Source organism: Nipponia nippon, unplaced genomic scaffold, assembly GCF_047370975.1.
Source record: "Nipponia nippon isolate SJK-2023a ecotype South Korea unplaced genomic scaffold, ASM4737097v1 scaffold_3, whole genome shotgun sequence".
Classification (NCBI taxonomy): Eukaryota; Metazoa; Chordata; class Aves; order Pelecaniformes; family Threskiornithidae; genus Nipponia; species Nipponia nippon.
In genome coordinates, this window is record NW_028262347.1 from 106588774 (window position 1) to 106596499 (window position 7726).

Genomic DNA, 7726 nt, shown 5'->3' on the forward strand with positions numbered 1-7726 from the left:
TGACAAGAGCAGTGCATTGAGAACCTGTCCTGATCCCATCAGACACTTCCTTTTGTCAGTGCTATTTGCTAAAACATTTTCCACAGAGGGGCCCGACAGACACTAAGGGCATTGATTTCAGTGGGCTTTGGATTTGGCCTTTCATGATTTTCTCAAGTTTGTTTTACCTGTTATGGAGAGCTGTGTCAAGTTTGCCACTTTGTGATTTGGCAGAGAGGGTTGCAGCAGAGGTGTGGGGTGGAAATGGAGAAGCTTGTACTGGTTAGGTTTGGGTTTTGAGCACATTCAGCCAAATGCTCATATTTGAGTAAATATTTATTGTTCAGTCTCCACCCTCGAAGGTTTTCAACACATGACCGGATAAAGCCCTGAACAACCTGGGCTGGCCTCAGAGCTGACCCTCCTTGAGCAGGAGGTTCATCCAGAGATCTCCTGAGGTCTCTTGCAGCCTGAATTATCCTATGATCCTATTCTGCAGACATTAACATTTTTAAACCAACTTTGACTTGGAACTCAGAAAATGCAGTCTCCCTGGGGAAAGGGTTCATTTTGAAAGACATAAAAAAGAATTTGAAAATCAAGAGTGTTTCAGGAGCAAGGATCAATTTTCAAGTTGTTAAATTAAGGGAAATGACTCTTATTATGAATATTTTTCCTTTTTTTGGTCACAAATATTTTGCTAAACTGACATGGTGCCATTGATGTTGCACTTCTCTGTCGCTGTCACTGTATACAGCATAATGCCTATCCAGTGTAGAGCAGAATGTCATCTACATGTTAAAATACATCTATTAAAGTTTTCCATGGTACATTTAGACAGAACCTATGTAATCTGAAAGCCTAGCAGAGTGCACAAGCCATTTTTTTGGTTTAATATTACCAATTTAAATGCCCTTAACAGCCACAAGTCAAGAAGCAGGCAGGCTCTCAGAGGACAGGGTAAAAGCATGCTTTCCAAGGCGAGACTATGGATACAAAATATCTGTGCACAGACATAAAAGAAATGGTAATTTTATAAGCAAAATATACAACTGCATTTAAAAAAAAAAAAAACTTTTGCTTGGTTAGCTGTAATTTGTTTTGTAGATGTGCATACTTCTACATCCTTTTTTCGAGGGCTTTCTTAAACTCTTACTGTGGAAAATGGGATCCTCCCATATACTACTTCTAGGTATGCGTGGAAAGCAAAGTGTATTTTTTACACTACTGTGAGGGCAAACTGAAATGTGGGCATCTAAAAAGGGTCAGTCCTAACTTGGATGCCTAATATATTTCAAGTAGGACTTCTTTATATTGGCCAATATGTTCTGCTAGCTTAAGGGAGCTGCATTCACGGCAGACTGTGCCTCTAAACATGCGTATGTCCCAGATGGAGTTTTGACCTAGAGAATTTGTAGCTAAATGGAACAAACAGAACTGGGGAGTTTTGAAAACAAGCATGAAAGTAGTTCTCATCATGTATCCAGAGCTTTCTCTAGAGCACTTTGTCACAGGGAGTGAATGATACTATAAAAATGTTGCTCCAGGTCCCAGCCTGGTATTGACTCCACTTGACTATGAACTCATCAGCAAACCTGTCTCTGGCCTAGACCACGCTGTTGGCCAACTTCTTGCTAGGCCATGGGAGTGTGTGTGTGTGTAAACACACACATGCACACACATAAACAACTATATATATATATATAAAAAAGTATTATATATATATAATCTGCCTATAAAACTTCCATTTGCATATCAGTACAAGGCAGCAGTAATGCCTGTGATGGTGAACACAAAATGTTTGTACATTAAAAGGAAGCCAAATGACACCTTTTCAAATAACAAATATTTTTCTTTCCTTGCCCTTTTCTGTTTGTGTTTGTTGGTGTTTTTTTTTTTTTCCATTGCTGCTGTGGGAAACTAGGATGGAAGAGGTCATTACTAGGTAAAATGACAGCTGTGAATTGATCTCTTCCTTTGGGGGAGGGAGCTATGGGAAATGTGCAATAGTTATGAAAGCAGTTGGAGGAAAGCACTGTTTCATGATGCAAACGATAGTGACATTAAATCATAGGTTAAAGAGGTGTTGAGACAAACTAAGTTGAATTCTGCCTTGCCAGCAGCCAGTGGTTAGGACTAAAGAACACAGCAGTCTCTTTGCATGCACAGAATCACAACAGGCTGAAGGGAACAGAGGGCCATTGCTTTCACTGCTCCCTTCTTCTGCAGGTGGCCTTTTTTGCATGTTGCATTTCTGGGTGCCCTGAGGCTCGTTTACAGTGGTGGTTCTTCATTGGCAAATGTGACTGAGAACAAACCTGGTTTGCCTAGTCTTTGGCTCTTGGGCCGGAACCGTCTCCCTTTGAACCTCCTTCTCCTTCTGAGGCAACTGTTACACCTTCCAGTCCAGTTGTCACACGGCAGACTTGGAATGCCATCCTGCAGCCATGGCTCTGTCCCAAGAGCTCAAATTTCCTCATGCAAAATGCTGGATTTGTTTTAGAGAGTGCAGTTTAATTGAAATGGCCTACATGCGTGGATTTTTATCAACTCCTCCTTGGGTGTTCAGTGCCTTCCTAAGTCATCTCTCCAAGAAAATGTGTGTCATCGGCACGTTCCATCAATGGAACTGTATTTGCAAATAAGTAATTACTTATTAATTAATAAACAAAATAAACTGGACTTGTTTTACAATACTGGAATGACTTCTAGCCAGCTTTTTCACTGTAATTATGTCTCATTGTAATTTTATCTCCAGTTATGCCAGCAGAGAAAGTCAACAACGTGGACGTGTGTGTTTGTGTGTGCATGTGTGTGGTACACAATTAAAAGATCTAGGAGATGACCGGATGCAGGGCATCTGCCCCGTTCCTCCCCCTCCTCAAGAGAGGGAGCAGGAAGCTGGGCAGAAACGCCTTTAGCCCAGGACTTCTGCAACCATTCCCACCCCTCCCTGCTGTGCAAGGGCAGTGGTCTGGCCAGAGGACCCTGGGGATGTGGTGCCAGAACCCAGTCCAGCAGAACTGGAAGACGGTCACCTTCTTGCCACCACCCAGAGGACATCAGGGCTTTCTCATTCCCTGTGCCTCATCTGCCTGGGGGAAGTTACCAGCCATGTAACTTGATGTAACTTGATGTCTTTTTCCTTACTCACCAGTCCTGCAGATTGTATGGAGTCTCCGAAGTCTTGTCAGTGACAGTTTTACATTTCTCCTCCATTCCTGTTATTGTCAATTGCATTATGAAACACAACAGAGACTCTTCTCAAAGTGATTTTGGCTCAGTCCTTGTCCAGACTGACAATTCTATTTAGATGTGCTCTGCTTTGATCCCTGACTAGCCAAGCAGTCCTTGAGACAGTGAAAGTGTTACTGTGGTTTGAATATAACAGAGCATAAACAGAAAAGTTGGCTAGTTATGTTTTGACCAGAAATACATTGACAGATTTGCATATCTGTATTTGGGGGATTTACTCTGTTTCTTTCCTGTGTAAATAAAGAGCTCTAAGTTTGATCCTCTGTCTCACTCAAAAGCAGCATCAGAAGCTGGTGATATTATACATGATAGGTTACATGGGCTCTAGTGAATACATACAAATGTGTAATTTGGAGCAACTGGTGTACATTAGTCATTTTTATTAAGGAAACTCTGCTTCAGAGCCTTATAGGAGATAAAAAGAACACAGAACACTTGAGTAAATTGAACTTCAATGTGGGGTTTTTTTGTGAAATGCTCATTATAACAACAGAGGTCAAGGATTAATTTATTTTGTCTTTAGGATGATTATTCTGGTCTTATGATGATCTTACATTCAACACTGTCCCCCGATATTAAAGATAATATTGTAATTATGGGGTTTAAATGGGTAGGGAATGGCTGAAAATGACCTGTGGTCTTCCCCTGCTTCTTTTTGATATTCTCAAAGTTTTCATGGTGTTGATTTTTTACATTAGATCGTCAGGTCTTCGGTACTCTATGGCCAATTAGAGAATTGTTTCTAATATGCTATTGAACATACTTAGAAAGCAGCATTTCAATAGTGCAGAAGAGAAATCATTTATGTCCCAATTGCCTAAAGCTCTGTGTTTTTATTAAAGCAGATTTAACTCAAGCCTTTGGGGAAGCAACTTGCAGTGCTGAAAGATAAGCACTTTCCCACGTCAAAGTCCATATTGAATAAATCGAGACCTGGGCTACTTTGAAAGAAGGAGAGGGGGAAGACTCTGTGAGAAGCAGGGACAATCTTTGAAATCCTAGCAATGGAAAGAAGTTGAACTCCAGCAAAAAGTAAAAAATTTTCAAAGCTGGAGATATACTTTGAAAAGCCAGGGCTTCTCAAAGTCAAGCTGCCTGACAGGCTAGCTCTTCCCTATGCTGGCTTGAACTCCCTTGTCCTGGAGCTCCCCAGTGTGTTCACACTCCTGCCGCTGGCATTCAGTGTCAGAGCCTCATCTTCTCACAACTGCTCCTCCAGTTGCTTAAAACTGGCATAGGGAATGGCAGCATTCAGAGCACACAAAAAAGGACCCCCTGCTTTTTTGCTATGCCAGAAATGCCAGTGTTGTCACCAACAACATGAAGCATTTCAGGCGAGCTAAGGTGGCTTTCTTCAGGATCTTCCTTACATTGACAGGCCACAGATGGCAGACAGACTCTGAGATAAACAGCGATCCTTCTTTCTATTCCCAGCGCTGATAAGCTGCAGAGGATGAAAACTGGATCTGGCCCAAGAGAGACCCTATCTTTGATTGCACTGAGATTGCTGAAAGTCTGTTGGCAGAATCGGCTTCTGCTGGCGAGTGCTTCTTGCCTGGATCAGGTCTCCTGAGATTGTGTCCCTTCCCAAGGAATGTGGATGGAAACATTTCAGAATTATTTCATGCCAAAACTGGCTGTGGCCTTGTGAACTTTCCAACAGGAAAATTCAGAAAGAAATGAAAGGAGAATATCATATTGCATTATAATATAAGACAATGTTATTGTAGATAATACATCCATACATGGATGTATGCCTATATAGAGATGTCTCTAGGTATGTCTACATGTCTATATAAAATTATAGATATAAAATTCATGTTCTACTAAAGCGTCCGGAAGTGATCTAAACAATGCCCTTGAACTGTTCTTTGCATCTCCCACCTGTCAGTCCGCGTGTCCTGTTGCTTGCAGGGTCTCCCAAGGGAGCTCCATTTTCCCCTGGGCTTCCCATGTACTCTGGCGTGTTCCACTACCCCGAGAAGGTGAATGCTCACCTCTTTCCATATTCTTTCCAGGACTAGGGGGTGCACCTGGGATGCCCCCATACCTCCATCTCTCCTGCTGGAGGAGCGAGTGGTCACCCTCACACAGACTCCTCTTGCTAAAGGAGGTGCAGTTGGTGAGTCCTGAGCAGTCCCCCAGGCTGGGCCAGATGGGACTGTAAAGGGAGATGGAAAAGCCCTTTTGCTTAATACCCCCCCCTTCATGAAACCACTGCTTTATCAACCTGAGACAACAAACACTTCTCCTGGCAACAGAATCAGCCCCAACAGTCCAACCCAGCAGCATAACTGGCCCTAGCACTGATTCCACTAACAGTAAACTTCTTTCTTACCTTAGCAACCAGATGAGCCCTTACATAAGCCAAGCAGGAGCAAATACCAGCTGGAGTATTGGCCCAAAAACCTACTGACACAGCCAAGTCACTTGACTGCACCTTAGCAGGAATTTTCCAATAAAACAGCTTCTCTGCTGAAGAAAAAAAAAAAAAGGCTGATTTGACAACGCTGAAACTGCTGGTAAAAAAAGCACATTTGGGGTGTTTTTTTTCAACCACTATCCTCTGAGCTGGGAAATTTGCTGAAAAATTATTGAGAAGTCTCATTCGCTTACATGTATGTATAAGTAAACAGTCCTAGACCTTTTCTTTTGATTGAAACAACTTTTAAAATAAATCATTAATTTAAAAATATGTATTAAGAAGTTGAAACTAAAGCAAAAGTTTTCAAATATCTCAAAATGTTTCCAATAGTCCAAGTTGTTTTATTACTTTGTGGTTTGTTGGGCTGGACATTGGTTTGGCTTTGGGTTTTTGAAAACTGTTAGTTTTTTCGGCTCTTTGTTTTATCCACTTTGGAATGAGGAAGAGGTATCACCAAAATAGCTATGTGAGGGGAAAAGTTTCGGGTCCAGTCACAGACAAGTGCTCCTAGCACTGGCTGCCACCGATGAACCACTGCAGAGCTCCCTCTTGTGCTGGACTGTCCGTATCTCTGGATACAACTGCCACGCGACCAGCTCCACACTCAGGGTCTTGTTATTAACACTGAGGGGGGGCTATCCCCTCTGCTAACTAACTGTGTTTTCAAGTGGTAGAGGAACCTGGTTGTAGTTTTATATCCTTCTGGGCATCCAAGACATGTTTAATGGTGTGCAGTATCTGCATCCCTGGAGTATACTAAAAGGTTATCTGATTGTGCTCAGTGGGATAATAACCACGTGGTTTACACTTGTCAATTTTTATGCTTCTCATCTGAAAAACCCAAACAACAGCCTGGTCCTTGAAAAGCTTCCAGCCACATTCACGCTGTGAGAGTGGCACTAATGTAAGAGCAATGGTATATTCATATTGCACTTGAAGCACTCCTTCAGGGGGCACAGCTTTGTCAGTAAAACTGAGCTTTATACCATGGCAGTAAGACCACTCTGTAAATAAATCTGATACAAGTGATAGAACAAAGGTTTTATACGTGTGACTGCATCTGTACTATGGGCTTTTGCTGGAACAGCATTGTCAGCCAAGGTCGCATATGCCTGATAGGGCTGAGCAGGAGGAAGGCTGTGATGCTCAGGGGCCATAGATAAAACCATGCAGATCCCAATGCATGCTTTTTGTTCCAGCTAATTCTAAATCCAGCCCAAATCAAACTAAACCCCCACTCACTCCCAATTCCCCCAAATTAATACTCACGTTGCTGTGTATACGCCATTAACTAACTAGCACACAGTAGGCATCACTCCTGTACTATGCTGGGCTGTTTGAGGACTTTTCTGCCCCTCACTGCTTATTGCTGTCTCTGCCAGCAGAAGCACTTCACAAGGGTTTCCTGGTCCACCTGTCGCGAGCCCAGAATGCTCCCTCCTGCTGATAGAAATGCAAGGAGCTGAGCTTAGGAAGAGAAAGGGTCCCAGGCACAGGGCAGGGGAGAGGGTGAAGGAAGAGCAATGTGCTTAACAGGTGTCATCATTTACAAAAGAAACGTCTGGCCAATGCAACTCCCTTCTGTGGCAGGTGGTAAGGCTTGCTTTCCTATGGGCCTTGTTAAACTGTGGCTCAGATATATCCACCCTGACATGCAGGAGCTATTTCAGTTGGGCACATGTAAGTCCAGAGATAGAGACTATGAAATCAAGGCCAAATCACCTGCCCATGCAGTGGCAGTAGGAACAAGGTGTCTCCAGTACCTTGGCTCCTCCTTTTCTGGATCATTAATGTGATTCTGAAATCTAATTAATAACAATGACTCTCATTTATTCACTCCTTTCCTGTTTTCACAGGGTCTGGCAAATAGTGTGTTGCAGAACAGAAGAGCACCAGTGTCACTAAAGTAATTTTAATATATATCTGATTCATTGAGCTGGTGCAAAGGCATAGCTCTTAACTCACTGGATTATTGGTTAAAAAGTTTGATTTGATCTGAACTGGGTAGAAATTGGAAGGTTTCCAGAGTTTCCCATAAACAAGAGGCTTCCCAGCCTCCGCAGCTCT